This window comes from Corvus brachyrhynchos, unplaced genomic scaffold, assembly GCF_000691975.1.
Source record: "Corvus brachyrhynchos isolate BGI_N302 unplaced genomic scaffold, ASM69197v1 scaffold46, whole genome shotgun sequence".
Lineage (NCBI taxonomy): Eukaryota > Metazoa > Chordata > Aves > Passeriformes > Corvidae > Corvus > Corvus brachyrhynchos.
Window position 1 is genome coordinate 4,420,090 of NW_008238838.1, and position 23,899 is coordinate 4,443,988.

General features: G+C 52.0%; 1 protein-coding gene across 1 annotated transcript in view; it reads right to left on the reverse strand.

Annotated features, from left to right (window-relative positions):
* The window catches only part of GRIK4 (glutamate ionotropic receptor kainate type subunit 4), a 178,642-nt gene extending 155,043 nt beyond the window's left edge, over nt 1–23,599 (reverse strand). Inside the window, exon 1 of the mRNA XM_017738362.1 lies at nt 22,916–23,599. The gene's annotated coding sequence lies outside the window, so the exon portion shown is untranslated. The remainder of the gene's footprint in view (nt 1–22,915) is intronic.
* Between the last annotated feature and the right edge of the window lie 300 nt (nt 23,600–23,899).

The following is a 23,899-nucleotide window of genomic DNA, read 5'->3' on the forward strand; positions in this document are numbered from 1 at the left end:
CTGCAGGCTCAGATGGCAGCTGGGCCTTGGTCTTTTTGGGCCATGAGTCACAAACATCACAAGGCCAAATGCAGCCTGTGAGGCCACCGAGCCCAGGAGATTCTGGCTCTGTTTTCAGGGACAGAGAAGTGCAATTGCCTGACCCTTCAGCTGAGACTTCATTAGCACTTGTGGTGCTGGCAGGGCCAGAGCTGATGATGACTTGTCCTCCAGCTGCTGCTGTGGCTCTGCAGGGCTGGCAGGAGCCAGGAGGATGAGCCTGGCTAAAAGCAGAAGGGTGAATTCAGGGTGGAACCACACTGAAGTCACGGGGAGGTGGGCACTGACACCAAGAGGAGATGCTCATGTCCAGGAGAACCCTAAGGAAAACCCCAGAAGAAGGAAGAAGGGACTGGTTTATATCCAAACCAACACAAAGTCACAGCTGCCCTTGTGCTTTAGACCTGTCCTGGTGGGAATCTGAAGTGTTTTGCCCCAGGACAGAAGGAAGCTGGGACCAGATCCACCAGGTTTATGGAAGCCAGTTTGGGATGGGATGGAAACCTTGAAGGCAATCACTCCAATAAAGGAAAGACACCCACTGCAGAAGCACAGAGATAACTGGCAAGGACAGCAGCGGCAGGAGGAGGTGTGAAAATTAAATTGGATAAAAGGCAGGTGCTCAGGGAGGAGCGGAGGCTGAGGGGAGGGGGGAGGCAGGAGAGGTAAAGAACCAAACAGAGCCGTGCTGGGATCGTGCTGCTGTCACTGGGACCTCAGAACATTTGCAAAATGCTCCTGTCCCCTCCAAGGAGAAGGAACAGAAGGAGCTTTAAGCTGCAGACTCAACCCAGCACCCAGAGTTAAAGGAAATCTGCATTTTCCCTGTGCCCTGGCCCTGCTCAGAGGTGGAAGTCGGGGAATCCACACTTCCAGCTGGGAGTGGGGTACAGAGGGAGGGGACAGCAGCAAAAGGGGCTGCTCTGGCCACCCCACGATCCAGACACGGCCAAGGGGCTTTGAAACCATTCCTGTGACCCTGGAACCTTGCAAAGCCCAACCCCTAGGAGGCAAAGCCATGTGTTATCCATGGGATTACATGGATACATGCCAGCATGTCCAGGGTAGAGCAGAGCTATCACCTTGCCAGCAGGGTCAGAGGGAGGGAGCTGCCTGAGGCATCATCCTTCCCTCACATGAGGGATATTTCAGATGAGGCAGCATCCGTGCTTCAGAAATAATGAACTGTGATTACACAGGATGGTGGCCAAAACACATTAGAGCGAGAGCTGGGGAGAATTTCTCAAACAGTTTTTGTCAAACGAATGGCCCTCTTCCAAAAATTGGTAATTTTTGCAATTCAGCCCCCTCACCAAGAAGTTTCCAATTTTTCCCACAAACCCCTCCAGTAACACATTCAATTTCTTGTCTCCTTTATTAAGGGTTACTGGAGAAAACAGCTCTTACCAAAGGCAAGGAAAAAAAAAAAAAAGGAAAAAAGAGCAGAAGGGAAAGGAGACTGTGAGAAGGAATAATGAGAGCTTTGCTTTTTCACCTCCAAAACTGCAACTATTTTTCCACGTGTGTATTTTTGCTATTTCGGAGCCTCCTCCACCTCCCACAGGTTTATTTAAGCCCACAGAGAGCCCGAGGCAGAGGGGATGAGCCAGGCTGCTCCAGCTGGGTCAGGAGCCCAGATGAGGGAGCGAACAGCAGGAGCACGCCCTGCCTTCGCCTCCTCTCCCCAGTGCAGGTGTTCCCATGGCCTCCAAGACAAGTGCCTGGATTCAGGGACTCAGCAGTGCTCCCACCCCGCTGGCACGAGCCAGTGCTCCAGCTGATTGTGCCATTCATGTCTTTTTACATGGAAAATGTCCCTGCTTTCCCTTCCACTTGAGTGCCTTGGAGGAGTTTCCTGTAACAACTGCTGGGAGCCTCCCTCCTCTGCCCGGATGCCCCTTCCTGGCTGCACATCTGACACGTTTACACCCAAAAAAGGAGCCGGGGGCTCAGAGCGAGGTTTATTCCACAGATTTCTATGTCATCCTTGGGATATTCCTATTCCTTTGTCATCCTGGCAAAAGGTGCAGCAAACAGAACAGCAAGAAAAAGCCTGGTCCTTGCAGGATGATGAGCGCGTGTCCCTGACCTCTGCTGCCTTTCCCCACCCCAAATACTGCCCTGCCAGTCGCCCTTTCCCTGCTCCAGCTGCTCTGATGTCCCCTTCCTGCAGCTCCAGGAGGATTTCAGCTCAGGCTGGCACTGCCAGGAGCGAGGCAGTGCCTCCAGATTTCCCCTGCAGCAGCAGGGGCAGCGCTGTGCCGGGGTTTGTCACCCATGGGCAGCAAACAGGCTCCCAACCTGTCCCTGCTCCCTGCCTGGCAGCTCAGGGATCCAGGAGACTGGGGAGAGCATCTATTAATTACCCAAGTGTAATGAACTAAAGCAATTTGTAGCAGAGCTTGTTCTGCTCGAGTCAGGAGGCTTTTATCTCGCGAATCAGTGACCTGAACACTTCGCCACGGAGCTCACAAATCCCAGGGATTCAGCACTGGGGTTTGTGCTCCCAGCAGTCCCTCTGCCTGTGGATAAACAGGACTTCCCCTGTTCACAACATCTTGCTTTTTTCCCAGCAAAACCACCCCAAAAATTGTCTGGCAGCTTTTCCCATAAAAGAACAACAAGCAGCTGGTGTGACTGGAGGCAATTCATCCACACCACAGTTCTAAAGCTGGGTTTAGAGCCACCAAAAGATTGCAAGATCCTTCCCTTTCCTGTTTCTGTGAAATCTGGTGGGCCATAACTGCTCCACAGGATTAAATTCTGGCATGGCCAGTCCTAGATCTCGTGTCCTAAACCAAAAGATTTGGACCAAGTTGCAAGGAAAAGCAGATTAACTTGTCCTGAGGGAGAATTATGCCGGGCCTTTGCCACCTCCAGCATGAGAAAAAATTCTGTCCTCTAGAATAAAATAAAATATCCTGACGGCATAATAATTTCACTTCTCGTTTTTGATTCTCCCATTGTCCCCGAGAGTGCCCAATCTGAATGACTTTGAACTCAAGGATATCTTGGAGCAGCCAGGTCTGCAGGCAGAGGCTGCATTACGTGGGAAAAGATGAATTCATGGCTCACACGGAGGCTCAGCTGCAGAGTGGAGGGCCAGGAGATCCCAACAGAGATCCCCCTCATCCAGGAGATCCCAACAGAGATCCCCCTCATCCAGGAGATCCCAGCCAAAACCCTGTGACAGGGCCAGGGGGAATCCTAACACTGCTGCAGGGATGTGGTCCCTGCCACATCAGCCCAACACATTGGAAGCAGCAGCTTGAGCTAAGCAAAGTGGAAAGGAAGCAAAACTCTCAATTCATCCCCAAAACCAGTGCAGACAGCACAATTTCAGAGCAGAATAAGGTTCTCCAGTTCCACAGCAAGGCAGGGGAAAGAAACAAAGCTTCACCAAGAATTCAAACTGCTGCATCCAAAGGAAACCACGAGGCTGCTCTTGTTCCCGTAAAGATTTTTTTCCCCTCCTATTAAAAATATTGAGCCCCAAACCTTTTCCATTGCAACTCATTAAAAAGAATAAATAAAAATTCACTCTCAGGGAAGGGAGAGCAGAACAATGCAATGAGGAGGAGGGAAAGGAAACCAGAAGCACAAACCACAGCGGAGGCACCTCTGCCATCGATGTATTGAAAGCCCTAATCACAATCCCATAAAACAGTTAACTTGATTAAGCCAAGCATGATTTAGGCATGGTTCCCCCACTGCTGCTCCTTGTTTTCCTGACAAGGCTGGATCTCTCAGAGGCTCTGCACTCCCAGTGCCAGGGGGAGGCTGTTCCAGCCAGGCAGGGTCGTTTGGGATTCCAGAGACACCTCTCGCTTTCCCCTCTCCCTCTCTCCGTAATCAACCCAGCCACACTCACACAGCGCCAATTCTCCTGCAGCTCCCTTCCCCATATGCCCCCACTCCTGCAGTTGGTACAACTCGTCCCAATTCCTGCCTGCTAATTAAAGGAAGAGCCTGGAGATGATGCGAGGGATGCTCTCCTTGGGTGCAGCTTCAAAACCTTGGCAGCCGCTCTGTGCTCACTGTGATGTTCCCGAGCCCCCAGGGCACACAGCGCACATCCCAGCCCTAACGAGGGCACCTTCGTGCTGCTGAAAACAAACAAACAAGCAAACAGCACCCACAAAAACAAGCCAGTCCCTCTGGGCCTAAGGCAAGGCCGCCCTGCCACCAGGATGCTCCATCCCCAGCCGAGCCACAACAACCAGCGAGTGGGAACGGGGCTGGAGCTGCCACCAACCCCAAAAACCTGTTGCACTGGCAGGGACAGGCGTGCAACAAGTGTCCTTGCCCGTGAGCGCAGCGCTGCTGTGAAGGATGGGGCTCGGGTGATATACACGGAGCTGACAGGCAGAATGGGCTGCTCGCCTCACTGTGAAGACGTCTCCTGAGAGGCTGATGCTGGAGGACAACATCCTCCAAGCCTTGCTGAGCAGACCAATATCAGCCCCGAGCCACTCTGCTGAAGTCAGACTAATTACACCACGCAGCACGGCCCAGAGGGGCCCAGGCAAGCCTGTCTTGGGGAGAAACTATTTACAAGGGCACCTGATGACAGGACAGGGGAACAAATGTCAGTTTTAAACTGACAGGGAGGAGGTGGAGATGAAGTATTAGGAAAAAGATGCTCCCTGTGAGGGTGGGGAGACCCTGGAATGGATTTCCCAGAGAAGCAGTAGCTGCCCCTGGATCCCTGCAAGTGTCCAAGGCCAGGTTGGGGCACACTGGGATAGTGGAACATGTCCCTGCCCACGTCAGGGGGTGGCACTGGATGAGCTTTAAGATCCCTCCAACCCAAACTATTCCATGATTGTGTGTGAGCTGCTTCCCTTGCTCTCTGCTCTGCATTTTATCTGCCTGTGGCACCTCATGGAGAGGCCATCCACCAGGAGTGACCAGCACCTCCTGCACGCGGAGGGGAGAACCCACCCCCCAATCAACCAGCAAAGAGAAGGACTGAAAGGCTGATGTGTTACACAGCAAAGGCCTGGCATTTGAAAGGACTGCTGAGAAAACATGAGGAAAACACCACACATCTTCCCTCTTGAACCAAACACTGCCAGGCTGCAGAAAAAGGAGCATTTGAATCACCCACTGCAGACAAGTTGAAATAAATCTGGCAGTCCCAGAGTACAGGTAACAACGTAAAAACCACCTGGATTGGATTTGCTGCTGCAACAAGCTAATTTTTTTTCCAGTCCTCTCACACTCTTGGTGAGTAAATTCCCCTTTATATGCACAAAGAGGGGATGCTCTGCATGGGTAAAATGAATATATACACACAAGCAGCTACACAGAAATCCTGGCCTTTTTGCTCCTCCATCTCTTGGCTGTCCTCACTGCCCCCACCAGACACCTGCATCATCTGCAGCCACGAAGATTATTAATTTTTTAAAGTCTCATTTATTTTAGCTGCTTCCCTGAAAGCCAGCCCCAACCTGGAGCCCTTCTGCTGACACAAGGCCTTTAAAAAAAAAAAGCCTTATTGTTGCTGTCGACGTTTACAAATTCTGCTGTATCCATCTGTCCAGTTAATTACTTTGTGCAGTAGCCTGTTAGCTCCTTAAAAAAATGAAAAAGCACCCAATTATCATTCTGGGCAGCTCGCTGGATCCCAGAGCAGCAGCACATCCCGGGTGCCACGGATGCTTTTGTTACCTTTGCGAGCTGACAAACAAGCAGAGAGGGAGGAGAGCTCTGCGGGGACTGCTTTTTGCGGCTGGGATGAGGGCAGAATTCCCATCTCCTGGTGACGTGTGGCCCTGTCACCATGACACTGCTGGTGGGTGTCCCTGGCCCACCCCTCCCAGCAGCTCCCCATCCCCAGCCTCTCTTGCACCGTCACCTCCCCACATCTTCCTCTCTTCCCCACGTCCCTGGGGATCAGACACTGCCCAACACGAGGGACGTGGCCTGGTGGCCCTGATGGGGACACAGCTCTGTGGGACAGCTCCTCCCACACTCCCCAACTCCTCAGTGTCCCTGTGGATGCCCGAGTCGTTCAGCCGGAGGGTTTTGCTCGGGCTTGCCTTCAATGAGAGCATTTTTGTGCTGGAACAAGGGGCTGAATTCAGCTGCTTGGTGCTGTCTGCCTGCAGTTTGTTGCCAGAGTAACCGAGGCACCGGAGCTGCCAGGGCCGTGCTTCAGGGGAGGGCAGGGGCTGCTGCCTGGCACCCGCTGCCACCCCGCTCAGGAGGGCTGGGGACACCAGGAAAGGGTCCCTGGTCCTTTTGCAGGGTGAGCTCAGCCCACAGAGCTCCCAAAAGAGAAAAGGGAGAGGCCTCTGGAGATGAGGAATCACTCCTGGCATCTTCTGGAGGTGCTTCAAACAACTGTGAACCGGCCTCTGCATGCCCCTGTGAAATTGGGATTCCAACTCCCACTTTGCCACCCTTCTCCAGCCAGAGCTTCGCATCTCAGACCAGTCTCCGACCTGTCTGTGCCTCGCTGCAGTCACTATCCAGCCCGTCACCCAGTTTTTCCCAAGGTTCTCCCACATTTGAGGGCCTGGACACGCAACACGAGGGCAGCGAGGAGGTTTGACAGGTCCCTGTGTCACCCCTATCCCTGCGCTGGGGTGTGCTCCGGTCTGAAACAAACCCTGGCCGTGTCTCCTGCCTGACCCAGCCAAACCTGGTCTCAGGCAGCCAGCAAGGGCTGAACAGAAGTGGTTTTCTTCCACGGGGAGAATATAATTTGTGCTTTGTACACCCAGAGTGCCAAGGCAGCCCTGTCAGACAGAGAGTGCACTCTCTGCAGATCAAATAAAACACCCCCTGATTTTCCTGCTTCAAGGCTGAAGTTTGCCCATCACAGCTGAGCCCCGAGCTCTGCAGACCACCAGGCGACCGCTGCTTCTCCCTCCTTTCCCTCTCCCCACGTTTATAGATTTATAAATTGCTTTTTCATCTGTAACCTACCACTCAGCTCACTGCCCAGTTCAGCTTTGGAGAGGTTTTTGCAGATGAAAACAGCCAGTGAAAGGACACAAATATAGGGCTCCCCCCGATTTCTCAGCACTCTCCTATCACAGCACTACAGAGGCCAGGGAAAAACACTCCCCAGCCAAATAACTCCAGACACAGGCTCAGCACTGCATGGTGAGAGTCGCTGTTATCCTGCACATGCAAACGAAGCCACAGCCCTGTCACACACAGGGTTTTGAGACTTCTCTGCATATGAGGGAGCTCTGTCTCTCTGCTGATTCCCTCTCACAGCCTCTGTGAAGTCAGGAGACCCAGCCAACCCTGCCACGCACAGCGACTCGCTCCCTCGCCACCTGCTTTGCAATTTTAATTTCTCACCTTCCTAAACAGAAGAAGATTTAGCATACCCTAGTCAGAAATATTTAATTTTCCAAAATTCTTCTCCTTTTTCTTTTCTTTGCCTTCCAGAGCCCTGAGAGCCTTGAGATAATGACGTTTTCACATAACACCCATCTCAATTTACATAAATCTGCTCAGGAAGGATGGACTGCACATCACAGGGAGCAGAGCCACTCCCAAAAAATCCTTCCCTGTGAGGGTGGGGAGGCCCTGGCACAGGATGCCCAGAGAAGCTGTGGCTTCTGGGAGCTTCTGTGGATCCCTGGAAGTGCCCAAGGCCAGGCTGGACAGGGTTTGGACCAACCTGGGACAGTGGAAGGTGTCCCTGCCCATGGCAGGGATGGCACTGGACGAGCTTTAAGGTCCCTTCCAACCCAAACCACTGTTATTCTATAATTACCACTATCTCTAATTAACCATGGACTAAAAAAGGCCAAAAAAATTCATCTCAATCCCCAACAAGGAGACCTCTACTTGTTGCTGAAAGCCTGACCAGTGATCAGGAGCTTCAGATGACTTTCCTGAGGTCAGATGGCAGAGCTACGAATTAAACCTGAATCTGCGCATTATTGTCAACAGTGGCACAGACTGCTCGGTGGCCACAAGGCTGAAACAAAGCACTGAGAAACAGCCAGGAAACCCCAAATTCCCCGTCCTCAGGGCTCTGCCAGCCCCAGAACCAGGCAGAGGTTGAGTTTAGGGCTGTCTGTGTGGGGAGAAAGGCTGGCACGGGGCAGTGCCGCTGTGACACTGATGGAGGAACCGTGGGAAGCCGGCAGTAAATGAAGAGCTCTGTTAGTCCTGCCGTCCGTCCAACAAGCTCAATCCTTCCAAGCCATTTGTCTAATCTGTTCTTTAAAACCTCCAGTGACAGATCCTCTGCAAGCTCCCTTAGCAATCTATTTTAGCTCTTCACTATTTTTACTGTTCAACAACATTTCCCGATGTCCAGCCTCAATTTTTCTTGCTGCAATTTCTGCTGTTGAGAGGAGTTCATTCTCTCTCTTTCTTTGGAGATTGTTTCTCTTTGATTCCTGGGGGCTTGTGTTCAGATTTCTAGGCCTTAATAAATCAAACATTACAGCACAGAACCGATGGCCCAGCTTATCTGAGCTGCCCTGTGCAAGCCCAGCTCGGGAATTTGCTGCTGCTGAATCGCCAGCCAGACCTTTTCAGATGGCTCAGCACAAACAGGAGCTCTGCGGGTCAGAACCCCAAACTGGCAACCAAAATTTAACAGGGACAGCCAGATCTCTAAAGCCCTGATTCTCCCTTGCACAGAGACCCCAGCACCCAGATCTGGGCACCCAAAGCAGCAGTTTCTGTTTCAGACACGTTAATTACCTTCAGAGACGCCACAGTTCAAAGGTGGTTTTTGTGCCCAAACTGCAGATGAGAGCTCCCACCTTTGAAACATCGCCCTGCGGCCTTGGGAAAGCAGAGGAGAGGGAAGCCGTGCCCTGCCAGAGCTGTGCTGGGACCTGGCAGCCCCCGGCCAGGGCCAAGGCCACACAAACGAGGTGTTAAACAGAGGAATGGATGGGGGGAAAAAACAAGAGCGTGCAAATGGAAAGCAAAATGGGAAGCAAATGGAAAACGAGCAAAGCTCTCCCAGTAACCACAACCAGCGAGGGGCACAACCTCACACCTGCAAACTGGGGAGCAACAGCCCTGCTCCCAAGCCCTCCTTACACACAGGTTTCCCTCTCTGTCCACCCCAGAGCAGGAAACGAGCGCTGTGGGGAGAAGGGAGCTGCCTGCATCTCACCCAGGGACAAATGGAGCGGCTTTGCTGATCCCAAGGTGGGCCCTGCCCCGATCCATCAGCCCGTCTGGGTCACTGCGTGCTCCAACACAGGGCAGAGCCGTGGCCTCCAGCCTTGGCTGGCCCCAAACACCAACTGCAGGGCCAGCTGTGTGTCCTGCAGTGTTCTGCGCGTCCCTGGACCCCTCCCAGCATCCCCACAACCCCAGGGGCACCGGGATAGCACAGCAGGCACCACCCAGCTCCTGCCATGGCTTGGCTGGCTCTGCCACCGAGGCAGAGCCACCAACACAGCGCTGCCTGCAGCTCCAGCAGTGCCCGAACACCAGCAGGATCATCCCAGAGCTCCCTCACCACAGCAGGGGCAGGAACGAGCCCTCAGCACCTCTCTTTACATCATTCTCCTGTTTAATGACATTTTTACCACTGCTCAGCACTTCTGCCTGTCCTGCAGCCTCCCGGGGCCATCCCTGGGGACAGGGACAGCCCCACTGCTCCTAGAGCAGCCAGCCCTGCCTGGATTTCCCATGCCCAACACCACAGGGACCACGGGACTCAGGGGTTCATCACCCTCACAGAAGGTGGGAAAAGGAAACAAGGCAGCCAACTTTCCTCCCCACTGTCTGTGCCAGAGGTGCTGCCACACACACAGAGCACCCTGCCACCGCCTGCTTGGCTGCACAGAGCTGGGATCCGGGGATTGCCTCCTTCAGAACCCTCCCCTCCCCTTTTCCATCCTTCCAGACCACTCCATAACGCCCTTACAGCCCGGGAGTCGCTCCTTTATCTCACTTTAGTCCATCCGACCTTCTTTTCCCTCCTTCTCCCAGGAAGGATGGGGCAGCAGCTCCCAACTAATCACCTGAGACATTAACAAAAGCAGATGCAATTATTTGCAAGCCCTGCTCCCCTGATGAATTCCCTCCTGTGCCTCCGCAGGCTGTACCCATTTGTTCCCTGCCTTTTGCTCCCAGATCCCATAAAGAACTTTTCCCTGTCATCATTAGGGCTGGTGCCTTTTTGTATTCACTGAGTAACTGCTCCCAGTGGCTCCACATTAAAAAAAAAAATAAAATAAAATCCATGTAACTTGATTTCAGTTGCAAAATAACAATACCCCAAACACAGAACAATTCTCCTGGACAGGAATGGAAACATGACAGGAAAACACAGAAACCCCAGCACATCTCGTTCTGCCAGGCCAGTACCACACCAATCACATCTCCCTGCTGTTTAAATTAAGGAGCGGCATCCACACTTAGGAAAAAAAAAAACCAAAAAAGCAGAACATGCACAGCAGCTGGTTTGATAATTCTCAGCCGTTTCCCCAATAATTAGAGGTTTTAGATGCTCTAACAAGGCGAGCACCGGTTCCACCCATGGGGCAAAGTTCAGGAGGAGAAGCTGGAGGAAAGTGAACAAAAAAAATGTGCAGTGAATTAAAATTCAGCAGCTCGTCATCTCCGTGGGAACACCCAAGTACACAAGACAACAGCTTCCTTTAATTAAAAAAAGACTCATCTCAATCTGTTTTCCACAGTCTTTTTTTTTTCCTTCTTCTTCTTCTTTTTAGGAGGGGCATTTGAAATTTTTAATAGAAATTCACAGCTGCTCGTCCAAAGCTACCTGTTTCCACACCTCCAATTATTCACAGTTAAGAAGGGCAAAACAGGGTCAGAGGAAGCCAAATTGCCACTCATCCCTTCTGAGCCTCCAGATCCATTGTTCTTGGAGCAGGGAGTGGAAGGAAGAGGGAGTCAAACATCCACCTGCTCTTCCCAACACCGCCCAGACCCCAAAGGGTATCCCACTGAACCCAGCTTGTCCATCATTCTAAAACTGAGCTTCACAGATGTTTTTTAAGCTGAATTTAGCTCAGCAAGCTGCCCAGCTGTGTTGTATGAGCCAGAGAGAATTATTTATTTAAAATACCCTTAGCTCCCCTCCTGGTTTTTTTTTTTTTGGTGCCTTCCCAGGGCTGCCTGATTTCTGAAATGCTCAGTGCCAGGGAAGAATCAGCTCAGCCAGAGTTGGGGGCACGGGGATGTGACCAAACAGATGGCACGACACAGCCTGGGTCAGCTGCTGAGCTCCTCGGTGTGGAAGACAAAGCCTTGTGCAAGAGAGGCAGAGAGAGAGAAAAACCACGGCAGCAAGGAGGCAGAAATAACTCGAGTGTCCCCAGAGCAGGTGCAGGTCCTGCCTGTGACCTTGGTAAAACACTCAGGGCTAAACTGAGAACAGAAATGATCCCAGACAGGGCATCCTGCTGGGAACAGGGACAGCAGGGACACCAAGGGGACAATGACCCTCCCACTGTGGCACCAGCACAGACCCTGACAAGTTCAAGGCTTCAGAGCTTCCCTTGAGCAGAAGTTCATCCCTTCCCCAGGAAGGATTCATTTCTTCACCACACTGGAGCAGTTCATGGAAGCACAAACACACCAGTAATGGAAATAAAATGAGCTGGAAACCTTCCTGCCACGTCTCCAGGAGAAGGCAGCACATTTCCTCCCACCCTGCCATCCCTCAGGAGTCCTGGTGGCCCCATAAAACACAGCCCCACTCAGTCAAGGATTCCCGGGATACAGCATGGGGATGGCACTCCAGCAGAGGATGCACTCATTAGAAAGAGCGTTGAATAACAAAAAGATTTGGGTTGGAAGGGATTTAAAATCATCCCATAGGCTGGGACACGTCCCACGAGCCCAGGCTGCTGCAAGCACATCCAACCTGGCCTTGAAGCACCACTCCAGCTTTAAACTTTTGAATCATCCCCTCAACTCCTGAAATTCCCAAATCACCCCCTCCTGGTCTGGGGGGAAAAAGGAGGCACAACTTCCCAGCTTCCCACCGAAAGCACCGACTCTGCGGCACCAAATCATGGGAAAGGAAAAATAAACCACTAAAAATCCCTTTGAAGCAGCTTAAGTGTCCACTCCACAACAGGCTGCAGCAAAACTCTTCATTAGTCATGGCTGGCAAACTCGAGAGGAATAAAAGGAACCAATGAGTAATGCAACACCATAAAAATACAACAACCTCGATAACAGCAAAATCAAAACCCAGCTCAAAACCCTCCACGTAAACAAAGCTACAGAACCAGGGAGGGCTCGAGCCGAGGTAATACAGCCCGAAATTCCATCTGCATAAGTGCATTTGGAGCATTCCACCCATCCAGAGCAGCTTGGAAATGGTGGGTTTCTCACCCTGACATATGCACTAATGCACGGGTACAACCATCATCTCCCTCGTCTCGGCAATCCCTGCCAGGAATTGCCACTCCAGGAAGGAGCAGGTGAGGGGTAGTGGCTCTATCAAGCATATGTGACAGCTCTAAAAGCTGCATTTATGCAAGCAAATGGAGCAGAGCAGCTGCACTGCATTAACACCGATGCCTGCAAATGGGACTCGGATATTTTTGTGACTGGAAATCTGCTCAAGGAGAAAAGTGCTCCGAGTTCTGCCTTCAGAGCAGCATTTCCAGCTCCTCTAGCATCATCCCATGGTAATCTGCCACATTCCAGGAGCACAGGCTTGTCCATGCTTTACAGGCAGAGAAAAATGAGGAGTGAGAGTGTCCCTCACCAAAAAAACCCAGCCCGGAGAGAACAACTCCAACCCCTGCAATTCCCAGCAGGATGGACCCTGCAGACAACTGAAACCACACAGACTCCATCCATGACCTCAGCTAAGGCCTGTAAAGAAGGATTTGCTCATTCAGCTCTGATTCAGGTCAGACTCAGGATCTGACCATTCAACTCAGGATTTCTGACCTGTTGCTCAAAGTCCCCAGCAAGAGAATCTCCACCTCACCAGGCTGATGGAAAACAAGTTTCTGGTTTCTTGTGGCCCTCAAGACAAGGTTAAAGCTGCCCATTGCCAAAAACTGAATGGACAGAATGAGTCTAACGTATATATTTACATTTCTTAAGCCACTTTCCTACTTCTGAAGGTCACCTGTGGATTGAAACTTGGGCAATGCTTTCAACTCTGCAACAGCTGCAATAAACCCTGCAGGATTTTCCTCTTGACATGATGATGCTCCCAGAGACCAGAGAACCGTGGAGTAAATTCTTATATAATATGATAATTGACTTGGTCTCCAAAGGATAAGCATGTCAAGATCCTAAAAATCATTTTTTCCCTTACCAATGCAAAAAAGATGTGATTGAAAATGTCGTGTTCTGGGTCTATGAGCAATATTCTCATAACTCATCATCTAAAACAAATTGTTCTTTCATTTGTACAAGTTAGAGGAGATTCCAAGTCAGACAAGCTGAAGGCAGGAGTTTAAACAGATTCTGCATGGCAGAAGGAATATTAATTTCCGTCCCCCCCTATATAAATGTTAAATCACAGTTTCTCACCTAGGGTTAATTAATCTTCCCAAAGGTGCTCCAGCCCCCCAAACACATGCCAGGAAGATCTTTCACACCAGGAAAGCCCCACCACAAATGTTAGAGCTCTGCTGCAAGATCTGGCAGGGAAGGAGCGATTGAATATGCAGAACTGCACCACGAGCCTCGTTCTTTGAGGGAAAATGCAATTACTCCGGACACGTTGGATCACGGGGTGGGTGTGGGAGAGGAGCCGCGTTTGGTGCTGGGGATTACTGGGATGTGCTGCCAGCTCCTCGGCTGGGTCAGAGGAGGACTTGGAGGACTCAAGGACGTGTGGAGCCCGTGCTGCGCTCATCCCTCCTGCTCCAGCTCTCCTTGGTGCGTCCTGCACAGGAACCTCCCACACCTGAACGCTCCCGGCCCCCGCAGGGAGCCCGAGCAGCTTCCCTGGAACACAAAAAGGCCCTGACAAGTCTCCAGTGGAAGGATGAGGCAGAGTCCGCGATTACCTGATTACAGAGCCATTTACATAACAGACACCATTACAGAGAAAGCTTTTGGCTTTTCCTTCCCCACCTCTGTTCCCATAAAACACCATTCACTCCCATAATTGAACCTCCGGCAACAAAGAACCTCTAATGAACAGAGCAATTTCTGGGGGAACTCAGACCCTAAATCCAGGCAGACAACAGCTCCTGGACCGAGTTCAAACACATCCCCTGCCTAAATTCTTGTCTAGGGCCACTTAAAAACCCTGAAGTATTAAAGCATTAGAGGTACTTGGGAGAGAACAAGGATGGTGTGCAGGCTGAGCTGGCTCCAAAGAGGAGGAGATGATGCTAATTATCCAGCTGGTAAAATGGAATCACTAGGGGGAAGAAATGAACAGCCAAGCCGGCTCCTGGTGCAAGAGCAGCTCTGTTTAATCAGGGGTAGGGCACCCGCCCGAGAGGAGCAGAATTACATCAGGGTGGTGACAGACAATCAATGAACACTCAATTAACACTTACAATATTACTAACTTAAGCGAAACGTGGTTTTGCAAATGGCAATCTCTCCTTTGTAATGATACAGCCCTAATTTAATTTTCTTCAGCGCACCAGCACCAAGCAGGGAAAGAAAAAGAATGAGGTGCCACCCTCTGAAAGGGAATATCCTTCAATTCTGCAAAGAGCTGAGTCAAAGTGGGGGAAGGAGACAAGGCAAGGCTGTGGGATGCCCACCTGGAATCACTTTCCATCGGGAAGAGGGGAGGCAGCACTGGCTAAACCTCCCTGTCCCAATCCCTGGTGAAGCTGGGGTTGTTCCCAGCTGCATTTTCTTGCCGCTGCTCCTTCCCCGCTCCCACCTCGCTCTGCAGCTTTAAGGTTGGTGAGGTAAGAGGGGAAAGTAACCTTCCAGAGCGGCCCCGTGCCCTAATTAACATGCCAACCACCCACCGAACGGTAATGATGCCTCTTAATCTTTCTCCCTGGGTCTGCTGAGCACCTCTCGGGTGGTGGCAGAGAGGATTTGTGGCTGCAGCATCCTGTGTGTCTGTGCAGGAGGCTCGGGAGGTTGGTGAATCTCATGGGACAGCGAGAGGAAAGTGGGTCTGAGGAAAGCAGAACCCTCCAGCCACCCTGAATACATCCAAATGGGCCTGTTCCAGTCTCAAAAGCCGTGGGAAAAGGGGATTTTTTAAGTGGGTAAGCCCTACACGTGGGCTCAGCTGTCAGCAACCCAATCCCTTCTACACTACAGCCCAAAGCCCTGCTGGATTTTCCATCCCCGCTCTCCCCCACATCAGAAAAAAAACATTCATAACATAACGAAAGATGTGAAGGGCAATAATGACCATTTTGAAAACCTTGTTTGAGTTGTGACTGACTCATGCTGAGCTTTTCCCACTCCAAACCTGCAGCTGACCTCAAAGAGCGCTGGCAAGATGTATCATTTCAATTTAAAAAACAGCAAATGTACCAAGTCCGGGGTAATCTGCTCCTGTGCTTAAATAGAAAGTTGTACAAAAACAAAACATGGCTTTTTCTTGTCTGGGTTTATCCAGCCTGAGCACCCAGCCACAGAAGCACGGCCTGCCTGCGAACCCTTGCCTAGCAGAAGTCTCCTCCCCTGCTTAAGTCCTCATGGACAGCAATCAAATCACTCCCTCTCGTGAGAAGCAGCAGACTGGGCTCAGTCTCTCTCCAGCCTGTTTTACAGACCTCACATCCCTGTGGCTCTCCCCTTATCTCCCTCCAGTTTGCCAACATCATTTTTAAGGTATAGATACCAGGGCTGCACACAATGCTCTTCCTGCTTGTATTCATTATTTCTCTGCTTAGACAGCCCGAGATAGCATTAGCACTGCTGAGGATTCACAGCACAGCACAAGACCAGCCAGTTATTGATAAGATAATGAAATTAAGCTCCTGCTTCTCACCTTGATGTGGCGGCTCCCGGGGTTTCCTTTTGCCAAGTGTGGGTTTTACTCCCCTCTCTCGTTAACGTGGATTAGTAAATTATCACAAGGGCTGCCTGTGCGCTCACTCCCTTTATAAACCCAGGGAACTGGCTAAACCCTGCACCCTCACACCCATCCGTGTGGGAACACGGAAAACCTTGGCTCAGAGGTGCTGCAGACACCCCAAAATCCAATGGTTGCTATCAGAATTCCGGGCTGGAAGAGGGGAGGCACTACCCAGACACAGCCACAGGTCCTGGTGGCTTTGTGCTGCTGCAGCAAAGCCCCATCCTGGGAGCCAAACGAGCTCCAGCATCCCAATCCCAGCACTGCCAGGCTCTCCCTGCTCCTGCCAGGATCGAATCTACCACACCAGGACCATGGCATTTCCACCAGAGCATCTCCCACGACGCAGCACCAGGTCCGGCGCAGCTCACGCCAGAGCCTCCTTCCCAAGACATGCTCCCACTTCCCTGACTCCAGCGGGATTTTGGGAGCCAGGAAAGGCCCTGGGCCCACTCCCCCCGGCCCCGAGGAGCGGTTTGGGCAGTGCTGCCAGCACGTTGCAGGCTCGCAGACACCAGATGGAAACTGCAAACTCATCCGGCGCTCCGAGGGATCCGCACCCAGGGGTTTGCTCCGAGCAGCTTCCCCTCTTCCCTGCCCCCAGCCCCACCAGTTGGGAGTTCATATGTCTGGATTTTCTCACCCACAGTCAGAAAAAAAATTTGTCATAGAAAATGTGCGAGCACTGACATCTTAAGACAAAAAAAGATGCAGATTTCTCAACTGTTCTCAGCACATTATGGAAATACATTCTCGGGGACTATTAAATATGGGATTATTGACTAGATGAGCAGCAGCTCAATGGACTGGCTGGCAAATATGTCTTTAGACAATTCTTTAAATGCAGATTAATTATCTAACAGACAAGAACATTTTTTTCCTACAGACTTTCTAATGATCTGTTGCATAAACAAACATCCAGACAGTTTTGTTTGCACTTGTGGTGGCTGCGATGTTCTTCAATACCTAAATAGTGACTGAGGAGACTTAAATCTTATTTAACACCCAGCAGGAACACAACAAAAGGCATGTCAGTCCAAATCACTGAAAGCCACGTCTCCTGAGAGACCCTCGGGAGGTCCACCTGCCAAAAAGACCCCGTTTCCCAAACACCAAACTCCTGATATTCCATGGAGCATTAAATTCCTTCCGTGTTTATGCCATTGAAACAACTGCATCAATGTCCATCATTTAACCACCCAGCCCCTTTGGAAATGAGCAAGGCATGTTAGACTAAAGAGATATTTTTCAACACTCTGCAGGCTCAGGAAAATTTCCCTGCTGCCCATCCATGGTGGAATTCCATTTGAAAGAACAAGGTTGAAGTTGGGGGAACCAACTTCACTTCCAACTTCAGTTGCACTGATTTCTGCCCTCAGCCTGCAGATTCCTTCTAACCTGGTCAGGCAGAATTTAGAAATCCCATCTTGATTTCCAGTTTGTCATGGATACAACACGGAGCACAGTGGTCATTTCCTCACTAAAGGTAATTAACTTGTTATTTGTCAGCTGTGCCTCCAGCTCCCAAGCACCCCGCTCCTCGCTGCCTTTTGTGATCAGTTCAAACGCTGTTGGGTATCAAACCCAATGCAAAGCGAGTGTGAAACATTATTATTCCAGCTTCACACCCACTTTCCCTCGGTGTGAACAATAATGCAAACTGCGAGACAGTGATGAATGGGACCTGGAGAGGACCAGATGCTCCGTGAGCATCAGCACAGGCTCTGCCCCAAACGTTTCCCAGGCTAAAAAGAGATGTGATAGCTCTCAGAGCTGCACACACAATCCTGAACAGCAGTCAGGAGGTGGGGCAGGAAACGGGAAATAAACAGAGAGCAAACAAGAAAATAGCAAGGGCAAACAGTGAATAACGAGAGCGGGTAGAATAACAGATATCTCAATCAACCTCTTTTTTGGGGTGAAAAAGGCAGTTTTGGCACATGGAACAGTTTGCAGATCAGCAGTGGCTGCAATGAACTGAGTTTACAGCCCCTGGCTCAGCCACTTCCCCCAAGCCAGGCCACGTTTAGAGCGGCTCTCTCAGACACAGCAGCAATTTGCTGCTTCATCACAGCCTGCGAAGGGAAAGCTGCCCGGCGTGAATCCCACACAGACTCCAACATCAGTGACAGGGAGCCCTTGCAGTCCCCGTGTCTCTGAGCAGGGACAGAGAGCCATCAACCAAACCTTCAGCATCAAAACCCCACGCATTCCTTCCAAATGCATCAGCTCCTGTCATCCAGCTAAAAACTCCGTGGTTTGCAGCAGAAGGTTCACACAAAGGTCAAGGCTGAACAAGGGGTGTTCAGGAACCCATCCCCTCCTGAGGGGCACAGATTATCTTTGCTCTCAGACTCTGCTGTAGGAAGGGGGGAGAGGGCACACAGAGACGCAGGGAAAGTTGATTTTCTGCTGAAGCAGCTGAGGTGTGATCACACAGCTCATCAGGCTGCGAGATTCACGACAAAAAAACTGCTCCAGCAAGAGCCAGGCGAGGACCCAGGGATGCTCCCAGGGGGAACTGGTGTCACACAGCACGGGGAGAGCTGTTCCCCACCAGCTGTTCTCCTCTTCTCCAACACAGACATCGTAACAGTCCCCAGAAAGGTAAAAAAACTGCTTTTTAAAAATAGCAAACTCTTTAAGGAGCTGAGCACATGCCTGAGTGGGTGGGAAATTAGTGTTATTATTATGACTTCGTGCTCACAGGGTCTGAGACCTCAGATGACTTGTTTGTGCCCCGAACGGGTTTTTGCAGACTCATTATAAACCCTGGCAAAGAGGGGTTTGTAAGGTCACAGGAGAATTTCCATTAGCTGGAGCCTGGCCGGGGATTGCCAGCATGATCTATGTCTCCCATTTATGCATATGCAGGGAGGCCAAGAGGAAGCTCCTCTGCTTTATTTCCACATCACTGTGCTGCTGCTGAGCTCACCAAATAAACAAACTCAAAAGCCAGTGGGGAAGGGGGGGGGGAGGAACAGGAAAAAAACCAAAAAAAAACCAACCAACCCCGTGCCTGGCTGTCTCCCTCATGAAGGATGCAAATAAATTCTGCAGACTTTCAAGTCAGGAGATCTCAGCAGAGCTGCAAATCCCCCAGTGCTGGATGGCTCGGCAGGTGAGGCACTCACTGTGTGGGGACTGCGCTACAGAGCTGCTCCCGTGCGAAGGGTGCAGGGAATAAGTGTTGTTTTCTGGATGAGAGCTGGCTCAGGGAGGCACAATCCAGCAGGAACAGAACCCTCTGGGCTCTCCAGCAGGAACAGAACCCTCTGGGCTCTCCAGCCCCCCTCCCAGCACTGAGGGACCACAGGCTCTGCAAAGGCTGCGCTTCAAACACGGAACAGCCCCAAGGGTTGGAGGTGCCATGGATCTGGACAGTGTGTCTTGGCTCCTTCATCCCTGATCCATCATCTATCCCCTTGGAAAATCCAGGAGATGGTCCCACCAGGAGGTCAGGACTCAGCAAAGTTCCCCTTGATTGATTCCAAGGCAGCAAATCCAGCGGGATGCTGGCACAGTGCAGACACCCACAGCCCCTGCTCCAGCAGCAGCAAATCCCTGGCCTGGGAGGCTTTGAGAAGAGCAGATGTCACTGCAGAGCCCTCTCCGAACCACACAGACATGGAGAGAGCACTGTTTGCCCCAGCAGAGCATCTCCTGGGGCTCCCTGGCACCTGCAGCTCGTCCACACAGCCCCAGGACCTCATCAGCTGCACACAAACCAGACCAGTTCCTCGTGTCCCTGCACGTTCTCCTGCTAGAATCCCACAGAATCACCCAGGCTCTGTTATCAGGGAAGGATTCACTCAGATCTTCCGGTTTTTTCACATGCTCAAATCTGAGTTACACCAACTGCTGCTGCGGTGGCCGAGCCGCCTCACGCTCCAACCCAGCAGCTTTCCCTCTCAATTCTCACAAAAGCAACCCCTTTCTGTGAGCATGTTCACTCTCCCTAACCCAGCTCTGATCCATTTCCACCTCCAAATCATTAAAGATAATAAATAAGCCCAGCCTCAGTGTGAGGAGCCCTCACATAATCACATATCTACACTCCCATCAGCACTCGGCCATTACACTTCTGTTTTCTGCAGCTTAACTAGGAAAGCCAGCACTGAACTCTGCCCCTTATCCCACAGCTATTTATTGCCCACATATTTATTTCCTAAAATAGTCTCTTTTGGGTGGATTTAATGAAATATCCAAATAAATTGAGCCCATTGGAAGACGTTGAGCTTTTATTTCCTCAGCCTTAGGAAGGTCGGCTTCCCCACTGGGCACCCATCCTCTGCATATCAACTGTGGTGCTTTGACCCCCAGGGATAGACCACCCGAGTATTTGAGGGATAATCAGGCCCTCCCAGCAGGCACAGAAGACAAAACTCACCTGCCTGATATCCCAGCTCTTCCTCAGGTTTGGTTTCTGAACAGGCAGAGCGTGGCAAAAATCCCTGCTGCATCCACCAGGTCCCTCTGCCCACTGGGGTTCCTGCCTCGGTAATGCCCGGGGCGGGGAGGGGAATGATGGAGGAGGAGGAGGAGGAGGAGGAGGAGGAGGAGGAGTTCTCCCGTTCATGTTTACACCTGCTGCCATTTTACACCTGATTTACCTCAGATCTACTGATTTACAGCACCCTGGCTCCATTCCTCCCTCTCTGAACAATCCAATCCCTGCTAATTCACCGCAGCTGGGCACTGCCAGCTCTGTCCTGCCCAGCAGCCACTCCCTGTGACCCGCATGGAAACGATCCTGGTTTATCCTCAGGAAGGTGTCCCTGCCCATGGAATGAGATGAGTTTTAAGTTCCTTTCCAACCCAAACCATTCTGGGGCTCTACAATCTGCTCCTCACTACATTTTCCTCCTCCTTCATCACAACCAAGCCCCACATCCATTAGCAAACCAAACTTTCCAGAGGCACCAGGACAAACACAAAACTCCCTGTGTGTTACCAGCACAATCTGTCCTGGCAAGCTCCAGCCCATAAATGAAGTTATTATGGGGATCCTATCAACTGCTCCATTACCTCCTCACAGGTTTTATACCTTCTTTTATCTCTCCCCGTCCCCCATTTTCCCTCTCAGGGAACCCAGGACAGCGTTAGTGGCCGCCCTGAGGGGACAAAGTGGAGTTGGCAGCCTCCTGTGCACAGGCACGGCTCCAGCAATCCCACAGTCTCCTTTGCAGACAGTTTTCCATCCCTGCACAAAGCTTTCCTCGTGGAGCTGCTGGTACCCCACTGGTTCCTCCCTCAGGTCTAAGCAACACCCTCCAAGCTGTTCTCATCTTGCTCAGCCACTATTTCACTGCTCCTCCTGTTCACACACAGCAAAAGGTGCCTTGTTTTAACAGATTCCTCAGCTTTTATGAGCTGCCTTAGAAACCTCTTGCCCCAGAACAGAAAACATTTCTGAGGAGGCTTGCAAAACTTTTGTCTTGCCTTCTGCCTGCCTAGAAGCGTGAAAAATAAATAAAATCTGACCCCAACAAGTGCTGCTCACGAAGATCTCTCCCCGAAGTCAGGGAAAATCAATATCCACACCTCAGGAACATCAGCAAGCCTTTCAAAAGGGCAAGACATTGACTGGCTGCACATGCTCAGTGCTGAACAAAACCAGAAGAAAGCTTAAATCGCCTTCAAAGAAATGAAGTTTCTTGGAGCAGAGCATTGTCCTCTTCCTGTCTGGCCCAGCCATGCCTGACCCTAAGGACCCTTCCACCCACCCAAACATCACCCAGTGAAAACACCCAGCTTCTCCTCCAGCCAAGCCTTTCCTCTGGCCCTGCTTCACACGGAAAACCAGCAGGTTCCTCCGGGAGGAAGAGGGATGTGATCCCACGTGGCTCTTGTGGCAGAACACAGAGATCCCACATAAAATTCCCACCAGAATTTCCCGTACAATCAGCCAGGATTTAGCTGAGGATCCTCCCAGCTCCTGGGTGAGTTCGAGGTTCACTCATCAAGCAGGGACATCGATGTGAGCACACACACACACAGATGAGATTTCCTGGCACACTGGAGCTTTCAGGACAGTTTGGAGGCAGCACTGCCCCTACCTTGCCTGGCTGCTGCTTTGATGAGCTCTTGGAAGCCCAGGTCCCTCAAATCCTTCCCCACTCATCCCCAGATTGCTGAGTGCTCCTTGGCATCGAGGTATCCAGACCTTTGCCAGCCCACAGGACTCCTTGGCTAATTTTCCTTGCACAGCTTGCAAAAGAAACCTCCAGCAAGAAACTTGCAGCAGCAGCAGCAGCAGCAGCATTTCTGTGCCTCTCAGAGCTGCAGGCAGCTGCTCCAGATCGCCCACTTAGATGTTCATGTCAGGGAGATGTTCATGTCTTTATCCCAAGATTTTGGGATAAAGCCCTTCATTTCGGGGTTCACCTTCCTCAGGCAGTCTGTTCCCACCCCACAGGAGCCAGACCACAAAGGGTTTAAGAGAAATGGCCATTTAAAGGAAGGAAGGAAGAAGAAAAAAAAAGAGCATTCTCCTTCCCTGCGCTGCCACTCTCTGCTCAGCACAGCCTGCCAGCAGCTCCCTCTTCCCCAAAATTCCAGGTGTCTCGTCCCAAGGTATTAATTCCTGCCAGGTGCAGGGGAAAGCTCCACCTGCGAACCTCAGAGAGCCACCCAGCAACTTTCCCAACTTCTGTCTCTGCTCATCAGGCCCAGCCCTGAAATGGAAACCAAGAGGGGAAGGTTCTGCCTCTCACCATCAATTTCTCCACGCAGATGGTTCCCTTCAAATCCACAGCTTCAGACCCATAAATACTGAAGCGGGCTCGCATGGAGGCACTTTAAACACGCCTTGGCGCGGTGGGAGCCTCACTGCAGATCGCTTCTCCCCCTCTGTGAAACAAGACTAACGCAAAGCACGGCAGGGAAGCCCCCGGCACGGCCACAGCCCCCTCCTACCTGCGAGCACACACGTCTGAGCGCCCAGGAGCTGGCGGCAGAGGCAGCTGCCGGCTGCTGTCAGCTCCTCAGCAGAGCCACGGACTCCTGGGGGATGCTCCTGGCTCTCTCCGATGCCGTAGACTCCCGACTCGCTGCCCAGGGAAGCGGGGAGGGCTCTCCTCCCGGCTGCCTGCAGCGCTCACATCCAGCCGGGATGTGGCTGCTGAGCCGCTGCCCGGAGGAAAGGCTGCCTTGCCTCGCCGAGACAAAGGGCTGGCTCCTGCTGGGGGGATCTCCCGTGGTGTGGGGGCTGCCGGAGCCCCGTCAGAGCGGGCGGGATGCGGTGGCAGAGCGGGCTGAGCTGTCCCTCAGCATCCCTCGCTAGCGGCAGGTCCCCGGGGAGGCGGGCACGGCGCTGGATCCTCCGGCCAGCAGCACCTCCCCGCGAAAGACACGCGTGTGGGGGACACAGCCAGCCCCAGCGGGGTCCAGTTAACTCCCCCAGGGCCACAGCCTCGAGGTCTCAATCCTACCAAGCGAGAGAATCCAGCCCCATGGATGGCGAGAGCCGAGCACCACTTGCAGCATCTCTCACCTACGCAGAGCCCCGGCCCGAGCCGCAGCTAAGCCGGAGTTTGAGCATGAATCACCCGGAATAAAGTTAGGCCTAGGAAGAGGTTTCTGCATGGAGTTTCCCCCCACACTGCCCGGGATCGGCGCTGCCGGTTCAGGAGAGGAGTCTGTCAGCATCGGCCCCGCACGTCTGCGCACACAACGAGCGCCTCAGAGATCCTAACGCGAATCATCCCCGAGCACAACTCCGCACAAACGCCTCCCAGAACAAGGAACCTTTTCTTCCCCATCCAGAGCCTGAGCGAAATATGAGTTAAAGAGCATTTTCCTCGCTGCCTCCGAGCGTGGCACGCAGGCTGCGAGCGCAGCAACACCCGGGTCCGCGGGGAGCATCCCTGCCCGCCGCACGCTCCCGCCACCCGGCATCGC